The sequence below is a fragment of the Antechinus flavipes genome, chromosome 3, assembly GCF_016432865.1.
Source record: "Antechinus flavipes isolate AdamAnt ecotype Samford, QLD, Australia chromosome 3, AdamAnt_v2, whole genome shotgun sequence".
NCBI classification, from domain to species: domain Eukaryota; kingdom Metazoa; phylum Chordata; class Mammalia; order Dasyuromorphia; family Dasyuridae; genus Antechinus; species Antechinus flavipes.
This window is the reverse complement of record NC_067400.1, coordinates 531,257,185-531,280,880: the sequence shown is the minus strand read 5'-3', so window position 1 is coordinate 531,280,880 and position 23,696 is coordinate 531,257,185. Positions and strand designations below refer to the sequence as shown.

At 36.2% G+C, this 23,696-nt stretch overlaps 1 protein-coding gene across 16 annotated transcripts in view; it reads left to right on the top strand.

Annotated features, from left to right (window-relative positions):
• DLG2 (discs large MAGUK scaffold protein 2) overlaps positions 1-23,696 on the top strand; it is a 2,591,935-nt gene that overhangs the window by 2,346,521 nt on the left and 221,718 nt on the right. The window contains exon 1 of one of the 16 annotated variants that reach the window (XM_051987250.1): positions 23,151-23,171. The exons of the other annotated variants lie outside the window; for them this stretch is intronic. The gene's annotated coding sequence lies outside the window, so the exon portion shown is untranslated. Of the gene's footprint in view, positions 1-23,150; positions 23,172-23,696 lie in introns of those variants that run through there. 16 annotated transcript variants of the gene reach the window in all.

The following is a 23,696-nucleotide window of genomic DNA, read 5'->3' as shown; positions in this document are numbered from 1 at the left end:
GGTAAAATTTAGAACGGAGCTACTTGCAGAGCTAATTTAGGCTAGTTTTGTCTTAGGCTTGATTTGAGCATAATTAGTATGCCAGGTAATTCAGCCTTTATTCCTAACTGAATTGATTTGGGTTGGTTCTTAATGAACTCATTCCTTGTCAAGAATCTAACTTGACTTGGTAAAGGCAGAGAATTTTGTCTTTTAAGAGCCCAACAGGAGTGAGGGATGCCTTCAAGGCAGTCCTTAGAGTCCTATTAAGATTTGAGTGGATAATCATAAGTAGGGCTGGGGGAGCAGGGTGTGGTTCCATTGTGTTAACATTCAGATTTTTTTTAGAGCATTGTGACTCTTCTGTAGCGTCCTTTTAGTAAGAATAATTCATTAATTAGGAAAGTATCTGATACCTACACCATTCTGCTATCCTAAGACCCCACATCCTAGGTGCACATCCCATATCTTCAATTGTAGCAAGCCCTACCCTTTGCTCCCTTCTCTGGTATAATGTCTCCAGCTACAACAATGTCCTGTAGTGTTAACCTAAAGAACTCCTTGTATTCTTCCTTTCACAGAGCAGTCTCTTCTAGTCTGTTCCCCAATGAAATCTTCCATTCCAAGATCTGAGGACTTTGCCCAGAAGTCCTCCTCCCTTCCAAGGACTCCAATTTATTTTTTCTTAAGAGTTGGATTTGAGCAGACCTTTCATGCTGTTTATTCTGGAATAGATCTTGTGAATGTCCTAGATACTAGAAGGGCTAATCACAGCTGTAGAAAAGGTACTATAGAAAGAGCGAATTCTGGAATTCATAGAATCTTAGGGAAACATTTCAACATGGTTTGGAAAGATTGCTCATAAGGTTGGACATAGTTCTAGCTGAATATTCTAAAGTAGATTCTGCTTACCCCATCATCAACTCCATTCCCCCACAAAAAAATAAAAAACCTGCCAAACAAAAATTGAGATTTGCTTTTATAGTCTCTTGTATATATTAAAAAAAACCAGCTTTTGGCCTTATTTCTCAGGTTCCTTCCACTCTAAGATTTTAATGATGCCCTCATTCATTATGGATCACTTCAAGATTGCTTTCCTGGTGATGAATCAGAATGTTGCAAAATCTGCCTTTTGGCATCAGTGAGTGATCGAAGCAGGAGGAAGGTAGGCTGCAGTGGGAAGGACTGGTTTCCCCAATGACAACAACAACAGCCCATAGAATATAATGCAGGGAAAAACTGCTTTCCTTCATAACAAGAGTTTTATAAAATGCTACTCCTTATATATTTGTAAAGCTTGACTAGAGTATCAGTACTAGATCAGACTAGAGCATTCAGGTTGTTCTTTATGCCTTTTATTCACCAGCCCTAACTCTCCAAAGTGGCTGGGAATTACATATTATCCCTTAGTTTAGTCCTTTACCTCCCTTTTGTCACAACTTAATTGGCCTTTAATTATATGGCAAAACACCAAGTTAAAGATCCTTGCAATCCTAAATATGGAAAGGATTTTTTTTTTTTAATGGGCTCCTTATTTCCTTACAATAAGAGATTTCATATGATCTGGAGGATAGAGGCCATTTGACAAATTCCTTATTTGACCGATGAGGAAACTGAGATTAATTGATTTGTCCAGGATAAGCTCAGATGCTGTTTGAAAGATACACAGATCCTTTTTGAAGGTTTCTGGCACATGATGCTAATGATAAAATCACAAAATCTTCAGATTGGAAAGAACCTTAGAAGGATTCCAGTTAATCTCCATTAGAAGCATGAATCTTGATCCACAATAAATACTTATTCAGCCTCTTCCTAAATAACTCTAGTAATAATGAATTTACTATGTCCTAAGATAAGCCATTCCATTTGGGGACCTATCTAAATGCTAGGAATCCAAATAATTGCTCCTTACATCATTTAATGCTTTTATACATTTTCAAAGTACTTTTTACAGTGTAGCTCTAATAATAATTTCTCCCTTTGGACAATGGTCCAAGAGATCCATTATCACTAAAATACTCAAAAGCTAACATCTAAGTTTTAAATGCATTCTCTCTCATTTTTTGAGAGGCATTTATTTGTCAAAGCACAATGGAGAGGTGAATGATGGGCATAAGTAGGCTGCAACACAGTACAATCAAAGAATGATGAAAGAAGATTGATGGAAAAGATGGCATTGAAGAAATGTCTGATTAAAAAAGAAAATGGGATAGCCATGTAGCAAGAATGATGACTTAACCAATTAGACTTAATAAAGCATACTATGTTATATATAATATAAATAATATATAATAATAAATACTATGTGCCAAGCACTGCTAAACTTGAGAGACAGAGAAAAGACACAATTTAAAGACAATCCTTTCACTCAAGGAGCTTTTATTCTTATGTGAGGAAAATATGTAAACCAAAACTATGACACAAGTACAGAGTTGATGGAAGATAACCTTACAGGAGATGACACTCACAGCTGGAGGAACCAGAAAATCTCCTCCTTGGAGGAACTGGTAGTTTGTTTGTGTCAGCAAAGAAAGGGATCCCAAGAGTGGAGGGTTGTCAAGGCAAACCCTACATGAATAAGGAACAGCCAGTTATAGGGGTGGAAAATGGACTATCTCATATGAAAAAGAGAGAGTAGGTAAATATGGAAAGATCTCAGAAAATGTAAAGAAGGTGGGAAAGGTATTCAGGTTGTGATGAGTTTTAAATGCCAAACAAAGGACTTTCTATTCTGGTAATATTAGGAGGAGATGTGAGAGGCAAAAATGAACATGGTCAGACCCAATGCTTTAGAAAAGTCACTTGGCTTCTTCATTAATGATGCAGTGGGAAGAGACATGGTAGAGAGACCAATTAGAAGTCTATTACAACAATCCAAGTGAGTGATGATTAGAGACTAAACTAAGATGATGATTATGTGAATAAGGGAAGGGAAATATATAAGAGAAGTTAAGGAGAAAGAAATCAGAAGATTTGACGAGGATTGGGTTAGGGTCAAGAGAGAGAAGACAAAGATGATACGAAGTAGCAAACCTTGGTCACTAGAAAGATAATGGTAATAAAGGAGTTTAGAAGAGGGAGGGAAATTCTGAGAAGGGAATGATAATTGTTATGTCAAGAGAAATCTCCACCATATTGGTGGAACTCCTGGTTCTATGCCCTGGGAGGGCATGGAAGATGAGCAAGCATGATGGGTAGCAATCTACATTGTTTCAAAGAACATCCACTGTTAAATCCCTTTATTTTAAACCGTAATGCTATTGATTTTAGGGTGGTAAAGATGAATCAGTTCCCTTTGTCCTGCCTTTCCTTCTCTTCTGTTGCAAAAATAAAAGAAGTATTCTAGTCTAGATTTGTACAAAACCTCAGGGAGTTGAACCAAAGAAATTGAAATGAAATAGGAACTTTGACTCTGCTCTAGATTTCCTGAGCTTTATTAAAGGCAACAGCATCTAGAAGAGGTAGTCATCTGCTGATGATCCAGAGCCAAGAGAATTAGCTGATACACTGGATGAAGTAATCAAGTTCCAAAAAGATTTTGAAAGACTAGAAGAAATGATGAATCCAAGTGAACTAGAAAAAGTTCAATAGAGATTTTTTTAAATCAATTTTACAAATCAAGAATATGTGTATATATGGGAGAAAGAAGAGATTTATTATGAAAACAAGATTTTTATTTTAAATTTACAAAAAATATAAAACTTATTCCCTAAAAAAAGATTTGATGTTGCTAATCAAGTCAGATGCTTATATAATAGGACAACCAAAAAATAAAACAACATAGTTCTACAATGCTTTATGACATATAAAGTGCTATCCTCAAGGCAAATCTATGAGACAGTGAGATAAGTTTCCTTTTTTAAAAAATGAGGAAAAACAAATGAGGTTGAGAGGAACTTAGGCTTCCTATCTCAAAGATTAATATTCATCCTATTTAAAAGAAGCAGAAAATTCCATATTAATTGATATCTGGAGTCTGCAGGTGAATATTGGTTATGAGCAGATAGTATTTTGTTTTAAGTGGGGCTTTTATTTAACCCCAAAGCACTATATTTAATATTTATCAAAAAAGTCTGTTTAAAAAGCAATTTAGTGGTGGCCTGGCTAGGACAATGGACAAAACTTTAGTCAGATGCTGCCTCAAACACTTAGTAGTTTTGGGATGCTGGGTAAATTATTTAATTTTGTGCCTCAGTTTCCTCATCTGTCAAGTGAGCAGTTTGACCTTACGCTCTTAGACTTTATCAGTAGAATTACTGTATAGATTAGGTAAAAGGATACCCACTGTCCTTTACCCTGGCCACATCAGAGATGGAACATAATATCCAAGTTTGAAGCTTATATTATAAGACAGACATTAATGAGCTGGGAACTCTTGTTTGTTATTAGAAGCAAACAAGCACTCAGCAAGTAAATAAGAAAAAAGTTGTTTTTAGTGCCATTAACTCTTCTGATTTGTATTTTTATCAGTTAGCCATTATCTGTTGAAATCTGTGTTCTAGGCTATATGGAGATAGAAAAAACATGCATACAAACATGCATGTATACATATATACACACCAACATATGTATAGGTACCATTTTATCTGTTTCTAGATGAGCTCTAACTTCCTTTCATATATATAATATATATGTGTGTATGTATATATATATATATGTATATATATATATACATATATATATATACATACCTACATACCTATATACATATACATATAAATGTATATGCATGTGTATGTGTGTGTATCTATCTATCTATCTATTTCTGTAGATGTGTGAAACAGACCCTGCTCTCAGGAAGAAGGTAACTATTGCTAACCCAGGAAAGGGGTCATACATCTAGTAAGTAAGTGAGAATGGTTTTTAGTTCAAGTCTTTGGAACTCCTGGTCCAGTGCTTTATCCCTTGCTCTTCCCAGATGTCTTTATGCCATTCAGCTATCTCCAAGAATGCAAGGTCTAGGGACATTTGTTCTAGAGATGGAAAGTCTCATGAAGGTGTCTTCAAAGATTTAAAGAGCTGTCATGTAAAAGAGCAAACCAGACATCCTCTCACTTATTTTAGAAAACAAAACTGGAGCTAACAGATAGAAGTTAGGAGGCAGATACAGCTCAACATAAATAAAATTTTTCAAGAATTCAAAGTATCCTACAGTGGTATGAATGAGGCTCCTACTTATGTATGAGCTTGCTGGGAATATTCAAGCAGGGATGGTTTCTATACAGGGTAGGAGGTTAGAGTAGATGAACTGTGATGTCCCATCCAACTTGATGATTTCATGATTAAAGAAGGAAAAAAATGATTTTTTTGATTTTCAGGGCTGGTTTCCCTATAATGCTCTTGTTTGTAGGTGTTTTGTTTGGGGTGAGGGAAGATTTTAGGTAGAGAACTAAATTAGAAGAAAAGGAAATATTCCTCATTGTCTCTGATCTTGAATCTTTTACCAAAGATTTACATAGACTCTATATTGACAGCTTCAGATTAGTTATTATGGAATAAAATGAAATTCTTCTGAAGTAAAGTCAGCTAACCAAATGACTTATTAAGGTCACTTTCAGTTCTGACACTACACACACACACACACACACACACACACACACACACACACACACACAGTCCCTTTCAAGTTCTTACATTCTTTATTTTAATGTCTATTTTAGCTCTAATATTCTGTTTTAGACCCTTCTAAGTTCTGACCTTCTATGTTTCAACTTTTTCAATTTGAACATTCTATGGTTTAATGTTCTGCTTGTCATCATTCTACATCCCAACATCCCTTCCAGTTCTGCCATTCTTGTTTGGGATTCTAGCTTTCTGAATTCTAATAGCCTCTTTCCAAGACATTTTCCAATTCTTACTTTCTATATTCTATGGTCCTTTCTAGACCTAACATTCTTTGAATATAACACCTGGGAACACTTTTCCTCTTGTTTCCATCTTGCATGAGACACAGATGAATATTTCTGTCTTTCTGCTGCCAAATGCTATTGTTCTTTCTGTTGGATGAATCCCTATTTTTAAAAATCCTCACTGCTAAGCCAGAAGAAGGGCTTTTGTCACTTATTCTCAGTTGAGAGCACCACAGATGCCCCAAGAGTTTCCCTAAGTCTAACGTAAAGCAAAGTTCCAGTGGGAATAAAAAAGAGAGTATTTCTCCTCAACAAACCTATTACACTTCAGAAGAAGTCAGCCCTTGTTTATTTTTAAATGAACTGGATAATAGTTTGATTATAGGAATCTCTGGCTCTCGGGCTCAAACAACAAACACTACCCCAGATCATATCCCAGAAATATCTCAGAGACAGAGTCAAGGAGAAGAAGAATAATTTTACCCTCAAGCAAAGCCATGGAAAAAGCCTGTTGCATGGCGACAGGGCGCCGACCACCAGGATGGGTGAAATCATGCTGGAGCTTCATATTTTTAGCTTTTTGCTGTGCAAACAGCAAATCGTTGGCATAGGGATTTGAGTCAGCTTTCTCATCTTCTCCCTCATGCTACAGATTGGGATCTAAATATAAGAGATAGCCTCCTACATTTCCAGAGCAGAGCATGCATAGGATTTCTTCATGTACTTCTTATTAAAATGGAAAGATAGAATGGCTGCTTATTTCTGCAAAGGCAGCTTCCCTCCCCCTCCCACTACCTTTCCCCTCCTCTTCAATAAATCTGTCCTTAATTGTGCACCCAGGGGAAGACGGTTTTATTGTTTCTTTTCTGGATTTATTTTCATATTTAAAAGGGAAAGACCCTATATTCTTTTCATATTGTGAATAATTAGAATGTGGCACACTCCCTTAAAATTCAAGGAGTCAGTGTGATATTGTGAAAACTACCCTGGATTTAGACTGGGGACAAAAGACCTGAACTCAAATCAATAACCTGGATTCCCATATTACTTAATATCTATGTGATTCTGGACAAGTTCAATCTCTCGGCCTCCATTTCATCAACTAGAAAATGAAGCAGTTGAACAAGCTCTAAATTTTTAAACTTCTATGAATGTAAAATTAAATTAGCTCTCTTGCTTTCTACCAATAGGTCCTCATTTTGGTTTTGGAGACCAAGTAGAATAAGGGGGAGAGATGATTCATTAAGAGTTAACAGAACATTAAAAATTGTTTTTGCATGTAATTGGGGGAAAATAAATTATTCAAAATTTTGTAAAGAGTAAAATAGGCAGGGCAGGGAGAGACAGTGTAGTGTAGAGACTAGAAAGCCAAACAAGGAGTCAGAAAGATCTAGGTTTAGCTCCTACCCTTGGCACATCCTAGTAAGTCCCTTGTCTCAATGCTCCTAGACAACTTTCTGAGACTATATGTTATGGAGAAGGATGCAGTAAGTATTAGTAAAGAAAGCTTCTCTCTTATTTCCAGACAATAGTGAGCTAGAACCAGAGCCAAGAAGACCTAAGTTCAAACCTAAATCTAAACCCTTACTAGTTGTGTTACCTCAGTTTCCTCAATTATAAAATGGAGATAATAACATCACCTATCTGGAAAGGTGACTGTGTATAAAAAGGAGTATCAAAAGAGAGGGTATTTATAAAACACTTGGCACATAATAGGGTCAATGTAAATACTTATTCCTTCCCAGTACATTGATGAAATCATAAGCTAGTTTAAAAAAAAAAAAAAACATAAAAGAAGATAAGGAGAAAGAAACCATAGGTAAAAGTAAACCATTTATATCAGGCTCCCAAATACTCAATAATACATAATAAATCCAAATATCCAGTAAACATTTTTTTAAAGTTTAGTGAAACAGCATTTATATTAATTCTAACAAAAATTCTAAAGAAATACTTCAGATACTTCTCTGGGATTTAATGGGGTAGAAGTCAGTTTAATTGTAATAAATCAATAGACATGAATATTGAGTCTCAGCAGCAAAAAATAATAACCATACTTCAGTGCTTTAATAATTTACAAGATTTGTGTGATATGGGTACTCTCTCCAACATATTAACTGCAACAGCCTCAGAAATTAGTGGACAGTGGCTTAAAGAATCCACCCTTTGATAGCCAACCTTGGGAAGGAGTCTTTCTGAACTCAGCAAGGTTTCAGGCTCATCCCGAGTTGACAGGCACACAGGGCATTGCAGGCCCCATCTGTGAAGCCATTCCAGCTTGCTAGGACCTGCCAGAATGTGGGCTCCATTGGCAGAATCTTCAGGAACCCACGTTCAAATCCATGATATGATGAGACACTGGAGAAAAATGGATTGGAGGAAGGAGCCCAAAAATTCTATAGGAAAAGTTAGGCTAGGAGGAACGAGAGGTTCTCAAGAATGAAATCCTCAAGTTACAAACAGAAATAACTTCACTGAATACGATACAGTGGAGCTGCCTAAAAAGATTATTGAGAATATATTGGAAACAATAGCCAGCATTTTTTTTAAAGATACATACAGTTAGATTCACAGGGGAAAAAGTATATATGGATATATACATAGGAAGCAAGCACTGGTCATGAATGATGAATCTGAAATCATGGAAAGGTCTTCTGATGCTCAGAATATTGTGCTAAAACTTGGAATTATCTGTGTTTACAAGGAAAGCTAATCACAGAAAAAAAGGCATTTGGAGTTCTAATTTATTTTAAAATCATAGCCATATTGAAATATAATATTTTTTGATTAACATCTTTTACTCCCTGGTTCCTTGCTATCTCATTTTCACTGTATTTTCTTCCATATAATCCACAATCCAGTACCACTAGCCTACTCTTCTTTGCCCATGATCCTCTCTATCTCAACTCTGTGAATTTTTACTGGCTATATCCAATGCTTACAATGTTCTTCCTCCTCTCCTCCACCTCCTAACTTTTCAGACTTCCTTCAAGCCTCAGTTCAAATTCTACATTTTTAAAAGTATGTAGTCCCCACTCCCTCCTCCTATCCCCCCAAGGTTAGGGACTTCTCTCTGAGATAACCCCTTATTTACAAGTATATGTACACGAATATGAAAGTTCCTCTCCCTTGTTGGAATGTGAGCTCTCTGGGAACAGGGACTATGTTTTTGTCTTTCTTTGTATCCTCAGCACTTAGCCCTGAGGCACAAGCGCTTAATAAGTGTTTTATGATTGATAGGGAAAAAGGGAAGATCCAAGAATAGAGAATATTATGCTTATGGTAGATGGACTAGTGATAAGAGGTGACAAGGAAAAGGTAAAAGAGTCACTCTCTTATTTTGTGTCTATTTTCTCTACCAAAGAGAGCTATCATTTGACAGGAATGGATAAAACAAAAATGGCTGATAAGGAACTAAAAAGTCAAAATAAATAAGGAGCTAATAAGATGGTACCTAGTTCCCCTCAATGAGTTCAAGGCCCTAGGCCCAGACAAATAACATCCCATAACGGAAAAGCTGGCAGATGTGATTACTGGACTACTGTGAATGATCCCTGAAAAACTGTGGAGAAAAGGAAAATGCTACAGAATCAGAGAAAGGAAAATGTTATCACAATTTTCAAAAAAAGAGAAGATAACTATAGCTTGCATTCTATAGGTCCATTGAGGTTGACTTCTTGACAAATTCCTGGCAACATTCCAGATCACATTAAGGAGATAATAATAAATAGGTTTAAAGGGTAGCTGTGATTATTAACAATCAGAAAGGTTTCATCAAAAACAAGTCATTCCTGACTAACCTTGATTCCTTTGTTGATAGGATTATTAAACTGATAGAAAAGGAGAACAATCAATAGTTTACTTAGTTTTCAACAAAGCATTTGACAAAGCCTCTCATTCTGTTCTTATGAACAAGATACAGGGAGGTGAGATATATAATAAGGCAGTATTTAATGAATTTAGCAGTCAAATGATTGTAATCAAAGAATATTTAATAGTGATTTAATGAGAGTTTGGAGGAAGACCTTAATGGAGTTATCCAAAGATCTGTGCTGCTTAACATTTTTATCAAGGAATTGGAGAAAGACAAAGATGGAATATTTGCAGATGACACATTGCTGGGAGGATTAGCTAACAAGTTGGATGTCATAGAAAGGATCCAAAAAGGCCTTTCACAAACTAGAACATTGTGTCAGTTCCACTGAGAGACAACTTGAAAGGAGTAAGTGTATATTCTTAAAGTGCACTAAAATTCAACTTCACAAATATATGATGGGAGAGTGATAGCTGAAGAACAGCTCATTTAAAACAACTGAGGATTTAGGTGGATTGCAAGCACAATGTGAGTCCACAGTGTGATGTGGTTATCAGGAAAGCTAACAGTTGATGGTCAACTACCTTTAAAAAGTACATCATACAGGACTAGGAAGGAGTTCTGCCTCTGTTCTGCTATTCTGGCTCTGTTAGATCACATCTGAAGTACTGTACTTACTTTAGGGTGAAACTTATTTTAGTTTATCACTGAAGACACTGATAGCTTGGGTGCACAAGAGAGAAGCTAGCCAGAATGCTAGGAAAGGGTTGTTAGGTCATATCATACAAGTATTGGTGGAAGGGACTAAGGGAAGGATGTTTTACCTAGAGCATAGAAGACTTACGAGTAGTATGAAAGCCTCCTTCAAGTATTTGAAACATAGGTGACAGTGAAGAGTGATGTCTGGATATTGCAGAGAAATGTTTGTTATTCAGTCGCTACAGTCATATCTGACTCTTTGTGACTCAATTTGGACTTTTTTTGGCAAAAATACTGTAGTGCTCTGCCATTTCCTTCTCTAGCCCATTTTACAAATGAGGAAACTGAGGCAAACAGAGTTAAGTGACTTGCAACTAGTAAGTAATTTGAACTCAGGAAAATGAAACTTCCTGACTCCAGGCCAGAAACCTAGATGCTTTAGAGAGAGGTATGGGTGTGTACATAAGTGGATATGTATGTGTATACATACATATATTGCATGTAAATGTATGTGTTCTTAATATAAGAGAAAATATCCCAACAATGAGAGCTGTCCAAAAATGGGACTGATTGCCTTGGAAAGCCCAAGTGGGTTTTCTCTCTCTGCAGATCTTCCAGAAAGACTAGATGTCTACTTGCCAAATATATTACACAGCATGATTCCTGGTCATGTGATGGTTGCACTAGATAACTTTGAAGAGTTCTTCCATTCCTGAGATTCCATGATTCAGTATAGAAATATGAGAAAAAATGCCTTGTGAAGTGTAGTTGTAATATATAAGGACAACCATGACAACAACTCACAGTTCTATATAATTTAAATGACATTTTCTTTACCACTTTCTTGAGAACATTTTTGTTTTTGCTTAAAAGGTCTTGGTAATAGGGGAAGATCATTCCGCATTCATGGAGACAGGCAAAAGGTGGGATAAAAATAGTACTGGCTTTAGCATCACAATACTTGGGTTTAAATCCCATTTCTTCCACTCCTTAGCTGTTAAACTGATCTCCCTAAAATGAAGGACTGACCACAATACTCCATGTTTTCAGTGAACTCCATAGTTCTCTGTTAAACCTGGCCCCTTTATAGTGTTCCAATCTTCCTAGAATTTACTCCCTTCCACATACAGTCCAGTCCAGTGATACTGGCTTCTTTACTGTTCCTCTCATATGACACCCCATCTCTGAACTCCAAGATTTTCATTGTTTTTCCCCCATCTCTGACTCTCCTCATCTGTACCTCTCAGTTTCCTTCAAGTTTCATTTAAAATCCCGCCTTCCTCCTTCTCTAAGAAGCCTTTCCTGATCTTCCTGAATACTAGAGCCTTCCTTCTGTTGATTATTTTCACTTTATCTGCCATATAACTTGCTTGTACATAATTGCTTGTATAGAAAAACTTTCGTTAGACTGGGAATTCCTTGAGACCAAAGATTTCTTTTGCCGTTCTTTGAACCCTAATCGTTAGCATATTTCCTGGCAGAGAGTAGGGACATAATAAAGATGTATTGACTTGACCTGACTTAATTCAAGTGTTCTTGGGTAACTCATATAATCACTTATGATTCAGTATCTCCATCTGTCAAATATAAGACTATCTCTATCTATACCATCCCCCCATGTTTATGAAGGTCAAATGAGGTAATGAGAGAAAATGCTTGCAAAGTATCTTATAAACATCAGCTGTTATTGTTTCTCCCAAGGAAGGCCTCATTGAGGAGCCCATTTTTCCCCATTAATTCATCTAGCATTTGGAGGAAATGATAGGTTTAAGGGACCAAGTGCTGAAACATGTATTGGTTTTAATGGTACTCAATCCTAGAATGTAAGGAGGTGAATAAAAAAATACCTAGAATTTGTATAAGTGTTAGAAAAATATCAGGTAGGAAAAAAAGGTAAGATTGTTTATTGGGAACCCAAAACCAGGGCCAAGAGCTATCACAGAATTCTGTTGTCCACTAAAGGAACACAGAAATGGTCTCTTTTAAACAAATAAAAAATGGTTGCTTCAGTCAGACATTATAGGCTCAAATCCCATCTCTGATGCTAAACTTATTAGCAGTATGATTGTCAAAAAGTCTCTTAGCCTCCCTGAACCTCAGTTTACTTATCTGCAAAAAAAAGATTTTGGATCTGATGGCTTCTCAGATCTCTTTTAGCTCCAAAACTAGATTTCCTCATGTACATTCCCTCTATTTTTTCCCTTGTTGACATTCCAAGCCTGATCTAACATAAACATAAAGACCCCATTTCTGATGCATCAGGTCCAAAGAGTATAGTACCCATTTGATAGTACAAAGGGAGCACAAAAGAAAATAAATGTCACTCCAAAAAGTTCTTCTGAATTGATTCAAGTTTATAAGAGTTCAAGCCATACTCCAATTGACAAATGGTCAAAGGATATGAACAGACAATTTTCAGATGAAGAAATTAAAACCATTTTTAGTCATATGAAAAGGTGATCTAAATCACTATTGACCAGAGAAAGGCAAACTAAGACAATTCTGAAGTACGCTACACATCCGTCAGATTGGCTAAGATGACAGGAAAAGATAATGATAAATGTTGGAGGGGATGTGGGAAAACTCGGACACTAATACATTATTGATGGAATTGTGAACTGATCTAACCATTCTAGAGAGAACTTTGGAACTATTCCCAAAGTGCTATCAAAATGTGCATACCCTTGATCCAGCAGTGTTTCTATTGGGCTTATATCCCAAAGAGATTTTAAAGGGGGAAAAGACTTCACATATGCAAAAACATTTTTGGGTAGCCCTTTTTGTAGAGGCAAGAAACGGAAATTGAGTGGGTGCCCATCAGTTGGAAAATGGCTGGATAAGTTATGGTATATAGAAGTTGCCAACCCCAGCTGGAAATTATTATCATAAATTGTCCTAAAGCTGTTCTCTTCAGCTGATTGTTTATTTATTATTGCTTTTTTGTCCTTATTATAATTTTCTAGATTTCCCTGCAATAAAATATTTCCAACATTAAGATAATAAACATTAATGTTTGCAAAATTCTGAATGGGGGGCATTATATACATTAGCCAAGTCAGGTGATGTTAGGTTTGCAAACCATGGCAGCAATTTAAAGAGGGAAATGAAATGGTCTATTTCTAGATTTCCTAGGCCATCTCATCCTGTCTTCCAACCCCCAATATCTTATGACTCAACCAACATCTCAATGGAAAGAATAAAATCTCAAATAACAGTTTTGTAACTATAATATAATCTCCATTCATTTTTTCACTTAAGCCTTAAAACAGCTAGTTTAATTTGGTACTGGCTAATAAATAGAGTAGTTGATCAATAGAATAAGTTAAATTCATAGGACAAAATAGTCAATATCTATAATAATCTAGCATTTGACAAACCCAAAGACTCCAGCTTTTGAGAATAAAAACTCACCATTTGACAAAAACTGATGGGAAAATTGGAAACTAGTATGGCAGAAAGTAGGCAATGATCCACACCTAACACCACACCATATACCAAGATAAGGTCAAAATAGGTTCACAATTTAGATATAAAAGTGATATTATAAGCAAATTAGAAGAAGAAAGAATAGTTTACCTCTCAGATCTGTGGAGAAAGAAGGACAAAAAAGAACTGGATTTCATTACTGAATACAAAATAGATAACTTTGATTATATTATTAAAAAAGTTTTTGTACAAACAAAACTAATGAATTAGAAGGGAAACAAACTGGGAAAACATTTTTACATTCAAAAGTTCTGATAAAGGTCTCCTCTATAAAATATAGAGAATGGATCCAACCATTCTGGAGGGCACTTTAAAATTATGCCCAAAGGGCTATCAAAATGTGTATACCCTTGATCCAGCAATGTTTCTACTGGGCTTATATCCCAAAGAGATCTTAAAGGAGGGAAAGGATCTCATATATGCAAAATATTTTTGGTTGCCTTTTTTTGTGGTGGCAAGAAACTGGAAACTGAATAGATGCCCATCAGTTGGAGAATGGCTGAATAAGTTATGGCATATGAATGTTATGGCATATTATTGTTCTATAAGAAACAATCAGCAGAATGATTTTAGAGAGGCTTAGAGAGACTTACATGAACTGAGGCTAACTGAAATGGCAGAACCAGGAGATCATTGGCAACAAGATTATACAATGATCAATTCTGATGGACATGGCTCTTTTCAGTAATGAGATGATTGAGTCCAGTTCCAATGATCTTGTGATGAAAAGAACCATCTATACTCAGAAAGGACTGTGGGAACTGAGTGTGGATCACAATATAACATTTTCACTCTTTTTATTGTTGTTTGCTTGCGTTTTATTTTTTCTCATTTTTTCCTTTTTGATTTGATTTTTTGTGCAGCAAAATAATTGTATAAATATGTATGCATATATTGGAATTAACATGTTTTTATCATGTTTAACATATATTGGATTACTTGTTATATAGGGGTGGAGTGGGGGAAGGGGTGGAAAATTGAAACAAAATGTTGCAAGGGTTAATGTTGAAAAATTATCCATGCATGTATTTTGAAAACAAAAAGTTTAAAAAAAACACTGCTAGATGGGGCAGGCCATGTCTGAGCTGGGATTTGAATCCAGAGCTTCTTATTCAAATCCATATATATCCTGCCTACTTCTAGTCCCATCATGCCAAATGCCAACTGACCTGATGTCAGATCAATCTACCATTCCACAATCATCTATGGATACTATGAATTCACTAGGACCTGGCTCAGTGCATATTCACTCTTTTATCTTGGCCAAAGTCATTGGATCTCTAAATGCTCAGGTTACCAGGATTCTGAGTTGCAGAGAAGATGCTTACTTACATTGGTAAAGGAAATTTCTTCATCTGGTGGTTTCCTATATCAATGAAATCTTTCTATTCTACCAGACTGCCTTCTTTTTGATCATTATTTTCAGTCCTACTTCTTTTCCTAGAAACCAGCCAAATCTGTTTTCCAATCCTCCTTTCTTCAGTTTCTTGTCTGCTTTCATTAAAGTAGGAAGAAAAGATGAAAGGCAGGGGAAAAACAACATTAGCAAGAAATCAGGTACTGGCCATGTATGTACCCACAGCTTTAGACCAAATAATAAGACTGCCTTTCTAAAGCCTTTTGAGGCTTATAACATACTTTTTTCACTGCTATTTTGTGAAATGGGCATTGTAAACATAATTGTCCCCATTTCACAGATTTTTCTTTTAAATTGAGACTTGGGTGAAATGATTTGCCCACAGGTACACAGCAAGTATTTGTCAGAGCCAGATTCTTCTGGGCACATAATAGGTTTTCAGTAAATGCTTATTGAATATCAAATTGATAAGAAGCCAGCCTAATTGTTGTTTGTTGTACTGGGGAGAAAAAAAGCATGAGAATTAGAGAATCTAAGTTCTAATTCTAGCTCGGCCATTTACTGTCTGTGTGTCTTTGGGCACATCATCTTCCTTTGCTGGATCTAAGTGTTACTGTATGGAGTTAGACTAGCTTATCTTTGAGATCCTTTTCAGTTCTAATATTCTTTAAGTATAGACCACTAAAATCAAGTGTCTAGAATATTCAGGGCATAAGACAGCTTGGGAGTATGGAAAGACATTAATTTTAGAAGGCTTGACTGGGCCCATCTCTGAGGGTCTGTGATGCAATGGTTGTCATTGAATAGCAGAGTGATGGCTAGAGCTTGCCAAATGAAGTTCCTGTCAGGGTAGAGTTGAGAAGGATGGACATAATCTAAAGACAAGAATTACAAATAAGAAGAACTAAATTAGAATGAACAGTTCCCTGACCATTCTTCACATGCATCATTGGTTAGAAATTATAGCAATTAAATCACAGTCAGGGCAGCTCAGTCCAGAGCCCTCTGCTTAATTGAAGGGCACAGACTTCTAAGGGAATCCATTTTGCTAGGCATGCCATGTGGATAGTATCTTGAATTTGCATTGCATTTTTTGGAGGAGGATTTCTAAGCTTCAGTCTCAAAAACATTTGATAATATCATTTCCTAAATTTAATTGGTCACAAAACACTTTATAACATACCAAACACAGCCCAAATTAGAAGAAAGACAATAAAAGCAGACACTCACTCTAGAATAAATAAGGTTTGTGAAATTATTAGGCTAAACTAGGAAAAATTAAGTATTTCTTATTAAATAATATCTGGAAAGTGGAAAGAACACTAGATTTGGAATTAAAGACAAGTTCAAATTCCAACTCATCTACTTCCAAGCTCTATGACCTTCCCCTCTCTGGGTCTTAGCTCCTTCATCTATATGATGAAAGGGTTGGACTGAAAGATTTCTAAACTTGCCCCTTCACCTCCATCCACATCAATCCTACCCCCAATATGTTATTCCATATCTGCCTGCCCTTCCACTGGGCTCCCTGAAATGCCTGCTTCATAATTAACCAACTTTCTTTAAACATAAACCACTTTATTTCTCATTCCTTCCATTTTCTGGTCCTCAATGATATAGACCTCTCTCTGGATGTCAGTACTTTCTCTCAGCAATCTTTCTAGTACTAGCTATGCTTTCTCCTCTCATGCTTAACTCAGATCAGGCCAGAGTGATGGAATATTTTGTGTTCCCCTTTGTTACTTCCAAATTTCCCCTCTACTATCTTCAATAAGAACCTCTCCTCACTGATAGTATGCACTATCCAAATTTATCACCCAATTCAGATTATTTTGGCTATTATCAACAGACCCTCCCACCCTTAGAACATTCCTCTTCCTTCTTCAGTGAATTGTGTTTGGCTCCTCACTTTGCTTTAAAAAAAAAAAAAAGGATCTTTGTAACTTTATGCATTAACTTACCTCAATTCCAAGAACAACAAGGACGATAGCAATCATTTATTCCTTAGATAATATGTGCCTGAATTACTGCTCTGAGGAAATTCCTTGGATAAAATATGCCAAACTACTGATATACACAATTTCTAAGAAAATTGTTACTATCTTCCATATGGAGTTGAAACATGGCAGTGGACTTAATAGTTAATATCCAGATTATTGTAATTAATAATTATTGTAATTGTAAATTATTATTGTAAATAGAAATTGTTTCTGCTTTGGCCAGAAACCCCGAGAGTCTTCCCTTCCCAGATTGATTTTTTTGACTAGGTAAAAGATGCCATTCTTTGTCTCAAATGTGACCCATAATCACTGAAAGGGCATTGCCTTCAATCAAACTGAGACCTCTTAAAGACCTTAGCTTAAAAAAGGCCAACATCTCACCCTGCATTCAGGGTCATCTCCAATCTTTCTGGTTTATATTTTGCCACTAGTTCCAGGACAAGAGAATGAGGTTAGTGATTTTGCACAGCCCTCATTCACTTAAATACAATTCACTTGCAAGTCATGGCATTACCTTAATGTCATGGTTCTCTTTCAGAACAAAGGATCAACAACAGACATTTATTATGTACAGTGTACAAGTCCTTTTTAAAGCACATTTTATACCTGGGAATGCAAAAATTAAAACAAATTCCTGATTTATTTTATATTTGGGTCAGGGGGTTGGGATGGTACAATTATAAACATCGTACAGGGAAAATTGATGGGGGGGGAGGGGGAATCTGGGAAAACATTAAGGAAGAAGAGGTTCCTGAACTGAGTCACAGAAGAAAAACAAAGAATTTAAGAAATAGATGAAAAGGGAATATATGTCAGCCCTAGAGAAGGACTTTGGGGAATGTGCAGAAGCCCAGAATAAGGGACTGTCTTTGGGGGATGTCTAATAGAACAGTTTGACTGCAATGCTGAGCTCATGAAAAAGAAAATTATGATGTTAGGCTATAAAGAGAGGCCACAATTGGATGATGGAGGGTATTTAATGGTGGCCTGGGAAAGAAGTTTGTTTTTTTTATCCTCAAGGGAATGGGGAAGCCCTATAAGTTTTTGAGCAGGGGCAGCATATCAGATTATATCTGTATCTTTGGATGAGTATTTTAGGCAGATATGTAGAGAGAAGAAGGAGGAGGAAGAAAGATCAATTAAAAAACTATAACAGTGGTACAAGTGACCGAAGATAAGGGACTAAACTAAAGTGTCACCTTTTACACAACTATCCAAAACAGAATAAAATTCTGTTTAATAAATCTCATTCTCAGGCAGCTAGGTGGCACAGTGGATAAAGCTCTAAGCCTGGAGTTCAAATCTGAGTTTAAATCTATTCTCAGACCCTTACTAGATATATTTTTTTTCCAATTCAATAGTATTTTATTTTTCCAATGACATGTAAAGATAGTTTTCAACATTCATTTTTATAAGATTTTGAGTTCCATTTTTTCTCGCTCTCTTTCTAAAGCACCCTTGACCCTGGGCAAGTCTCTCAACTCTGTTTACCTCAGTTTCCTCAACTGTAAAAGGAGTTGGAGAAGAAAATGGGAAAATCGTTTCAGTATCTTTATATAGAAAACCCGAAAACCCCAAATGAGGTCATAGATAGCCAGACACGACTGAAAATGACTGAATAACAACAGAATCTAGTCCTAGCATCCACCCAATCATGTTCTAGAGATGTCTTCTACTCATGAATCCATTATTCAACTTTCACTCTCAAACTCCCTCCAGACCATTTAATTGGGGATGGTAGCTCACAATTATATAGACTTTTAAGGTTTGCTAAAAGCTTTACAAATATTATTTCATTTTGTCCTTACAATGACTTTATAACATAGATGCTATCTCAAATTCACAGATGAAAAAATTGAGGCATGGGTGCTTCAGGATTTGCTATTTGTTTTGCAACTTATTTGCCCTGATTAAAGACCTCCATCAAAAAAAAAAAAAAAAAAAAAAAAAAAAAAAAACTGAGGCATACATCAGTTTATTGATTCTCCAGGGTCACCACACAGCTTGTAAATGTCTGAATCAAGACTTGAACTCAGGACTTCTGATTTCAGGCCAAGCACTCTATCCACTGTGACATCTAGCTGCTTCAAAAAATGATCCCTTTTCAACTAGGTTTAAAGGGATGTTTTAAGTAGTTTGTCTATATTTAATTAGGCTATTTACTTGTACAAGATAAAGAGATATAAGATAGCTGGAGGAACATTTGATTGGATTCTGAAGCTGCTGGATGTTGGATCTAAAGAATGACCATTAATGGTTTTATGTCATTTTGGCCTCAAGTCTACAGAGGAATAATCTGGTATCTATCATTCACCCTGTGCAGTTACTTGACATTTTTATTAATGACTTGGATAAGAGTATCAATGATAGGCAGATAGCATCATACTGAGAGAAAGACTGAGGCTAGACATTGGGCTGATTAGAATGTGAAAGAGAACCATGTCAGTTCTTACACTTGGCTTAAAAAATCACCTTCACAAATAAAAAATGGGAGATGCTTAGCTAAGGTACTTGGCACCTTACCAAGTACATGTAGTAGGATGCTACTACATGAAGAAGTTTAATTTTATAGTTCAGTAAAGGACATAAGGATTTAGAGACTCCCAATATTAATGCAGTTCAATATTAGGCTGCAGTAAGAGAGTGCTTCATGTTCAGATCTAGGAAGGGATGCCCGGGTCCAAATAACAAAAAGTTATAAGCAGGATCTGCTCTTTCTTGTCAGTGTTACTGAAATGGACAAAAATTAAAACCTTTAATAAAGGTATTAAAGTATCTGGTAGGTTACCTAGATGAAATACTAGTTTCTATGTGCCACATTTTAAGAATGTTTCATCTGAAAAACATGCAGATAACCATAGATTCAGAACTATAAGGGCCCTTCAAAGCCAATAAGTCCACATTTTTTATAGAGGAGAAACTGAGACCCATAGAAATTAAAGCAATTGCCCAGGATCGTAAAGGTAAATCAGTATCTGAGGAATCCTGGATGACCATAAAGTAGAAGAGCTTCAATATCATGCCATGTGACATTCATTGATGGAACTGGGATAAGGAAGGTTCAGTCAATAAACATTTATTAAGTGCCTACTGTAAGCCAGCTGTTGTGCTAAGGGTGAAATATAAACAAAAAAATTAGTTCCTGCCTTCAAAGAGTTTGCAATCTAACAGGTAAACAAGCAAACAAATATATACAAACAAGCTTTGTACAAGATAAATGGGAAATAATTAAGAGAGGAAAGGCATTAAAATTAAGAAGTATTGAGACTGAGGATAGAGAGAGTACAACACTTATCTTTCATTATTTGAAGAACTGTCAACTAGAAGAGTTAGTAGCCTTAGTCAGCTTGGCCCTTGAAACAATGAATAAAAGATGGCAGAGAGGATAATTAAACTTAAGAGAAAGAAAAAACTTCCTAACAGAAGTCTACAAAAGTAAAATGAATTATTTCAGTAAAGAGTGTGTTCTCCCCTTCAGTGGGGGTTTTCAAGTAAAGATTAATTTTTTTATCAAGTATGCTATAAAAATGATTCATATTAAGATATGAGTTGGGCCGTTTTATTAAATCATTTTTCAGTCATGTCCAAATCTTGTCACTTCCATTTGAAGTTTTCTTGCCAAGATACTAGAGTGGTTTGCCATTTCCTTCCCCAGCTCATTTTACAGATGAGGAAATTGAGGCAAATGGATTTAAGTGACTTGCTCAGGGTCACACAGGTAGGAAGTGCTCAAGGCCAGATTTGAACTTAGGGATATCAATCTTCCTGATTCCAAACCCAAAATTTTGTCCACTGTATCATTTCATCACCCTTGGATTGGACTAGATAGCCTCAAAGATCTCTTCTGACAACTAAAATCCTGTGATTCTATGAATAATCTGAAGATAAAATTGTTCTGTGATTGTCAAATTTCAAAATAATAAAAACATATAGTCAAGGTCTGGTCTTTGTTATGTCACTAAAGTGGCCAAAAGTGAGCTCAGAAAGTTTGCTGTGCCCTCTTATGGACCAGTGAGAAAAGGGTTATGTGAAGTCAAATTGAGATGAGGTGTCTCATTTTCAGAGTGTTTCAGTCTGTTGGGCAAATGCTAGTTTGGGGATTCGTGCCAATGTCTGCCTTCATCTATATTCCTTCCTTGTTTCACATGTATGAGGATTGTTTTCTAGGCATTAGGCTGAGACCTATTTGAGAATTTTCTTTTTCAACCAAGTCACGCAGAAAATTGCTCTAGTCACAATCATGGATTTCACTTGGGTCTCAAAACAAACTTATAACAGGAAGCAGTAGGGTTGTGAAATAATAGACAGATTATGGGAGTAGTTGGGGAAACCTGGGTGCTAGTCTCACTTCTCTCTTACAAGCTATTTGACTTTGGATAAGCCAGGATCACAATGTTCAAGATAGTAAGGACTTTAGGGCATCCCTAACCCAGTATTTTCTTATTTACAGATGAAGAAACTGAGGCCCAAAGAGATGATATGATTTGCTCAAAATGATTCTGCCAAACTTAGTTCTATACAGTGTTCCTTTCACAACACCATGCAATTTCTATACCTTTCTGGGTTCTAATCGCCTCATTTCTATAATAAATGACTTGAACTTGATGATTCCCAAAGTCCATTCCATCTCAGATATTCTAAGTCTAAAATCTGTTTCACTTGGATGCTCAGAGAATGGAGACAGTGTGGCCTAATGTAAACCACTGAGGATTTGAAGGCAAGATCTAAGTCATCTAACTTTGCTAAGTCTCAATTTCCTTCTCTGTAAAATGGGTATCATAACACTTGTATTCTGATTTACATTGGTATTGTTGAGGAAATAACTTTGAAAGTCTTAACATGCTGTGAACATGTGAATTGTTATTATCATCAGTAATAATACTATTTAGTGTTTTATATATATATATGTATTGAGATATTGTGTGAGATATATGTACATGTATATATATACACAAATAAATATTATACATATGTTTGTGTACCTATACACATAAATATACATATATGTATATTATATAATATATATATACATATTATATTACATATAAATATATTTCTATATTATGTCACATAATATATATAAATTCATAGTTATATATTATATAACTAATATTTATATATTATACATAATATAAATATTATATACATGCATACTCACATAAATATATTGTTTACATATACAATACACAAATGTGTAGCTATATTCATGTACATATATGTAAATGACATAGGAAATAGGGCTTAGGGTAGCATGGCACAAGTTTTTCCTCATCATTTACCTCTTTGTAATACAAGTGAAACATGGAATTAAAAATAACAGCAAAGGCCTTGTTAATGCCAATTCTGGTTAATTGGCTTCTGGTTAATAGAAGTTCTACTGTAAGTAAACATAAGGAGACTGGAGTCAAGCGTGAAAGATCAATAAATCTCCTACGGTGGAAAATTCCACCAGTTCTCAGTATGTCAAAGCAGGTTGGCAACCTGAGAAATGTGCTAAGTCAGGTGGAGAAGATGAAAAGCTGGTAGAAAACTTAGCAAGACCATAGTCTGCCTGGCAGGGAACTATCGATATCTGTCTCATTGCATGGAGGTCATGTCTAGTGATGTCAACAGCAGGGGAGAATGCATACACAGGGGAGAGGCGTACAGACTTGCCTCAGGAATTAAAGACCGGCAGAGCAGTATGTAAAAATGGTTCAGCCCTCAGCCCAGCTACTCGAAAACAGCCGTGGCAGCCTCCTAATTAAAGAGGTAACATGAAACCGAGAGGGCATCTGTGGGACCTGGTGCCGTAAAGTGAAAGCAGGAAGGCTCGCAGACCATGTGTTTGAGATCACAGTGTTGCAACTGGCTCTATTGAAAACGATTAATTAATTAAGACATTGCAAAATTTGAATGAGTATTTACCGAAGCGCCTGTTAAATCAGATTACTGTGGTATTTTCCTGTGGAGGCCTGTTGAACAAATGATCGTTCCTCTGGTTTGAGGTAAGAGATGGGATGTTATTTACCTGATCCTCCTCATGGCCACTGAATGTCAGAGCTGGAAAGAAATTTAGGTTCATCCAATTCAGCTTAGTGGGAGGCAATGGGAGGCAATGGAGACTGAGAGAGAGAGAGAGGGGTGGAGGGATTTGCCCTCACAGTTGGTAGGTTGCTGATAAGGGCAGGGCTCAAACCAGGTGTGTGAAGAGATCACTTTGGTCCAGAGTCTGTATCAGAGAAAGAGAAGGAGAAGGAGAAGCAGCTCCTGGACCCAACTTTGCTAGGAACCAAGTAAGCTCAAGGACGTGATTTCGCCTGTTCCTGTCTCAGTTTCATTTGTAAGAGGAACCTGGATGATACTGAGCATTGGTCTGCGTGGTAGGACTTTAGGAGTATAATGGAGTACACCTACTTGTTTTTCTTTTCAATAATAGGTGGACTCTCTAATATGAGTTGATTGCTCAGAGTTAGAGTTGCATTAGAAAAATCAGGACATAGATGTGAATGGTGTGTGTGTTTGCATATATG